Below are 260 nucleotides of genomic sequence, written 5' to 3' on the forward strand. Positions count from 1 at the left end.
ATCACATGACCATTGCGATTGGTCAATTATTTCTTCATCCGAGGTCTCGGACCGATTTCTAGCATCGTGGACACAAGGCTTAACACATCTTGACACAAACGTAGCAAATTAGTTCACACATTTTTAGTGTTAACAAAACAATTAATTCTTTTAAGGTTATGAAGTTATCGTGCTTTCCAGCAAGGACATAGTCAGACACAGTATAACACAGTGAATCATTTCATCCTTGTTGTTTATTACATGTCAAACAAGGAAAAACG

The sequence above is a fragment of the Trachymyrmex cornetzi genome, unplaced genomic scaffold, assembly GCF_001594075.2.
Source record: "Trachymyrmex cornetzi isolate Tcor2-1 unplaced genomic scaffold, Tcor1.1 scaffold576, whole genome shotgun sequence".
Classification (NCBI taxonomy): domain Eukaryota; kingdom Metazoa; phylum Arthropoda; class Insecta; order Hymenoptera; family Formicidae; genus Trachymyrmex; species Trachymyrmex cornetzi.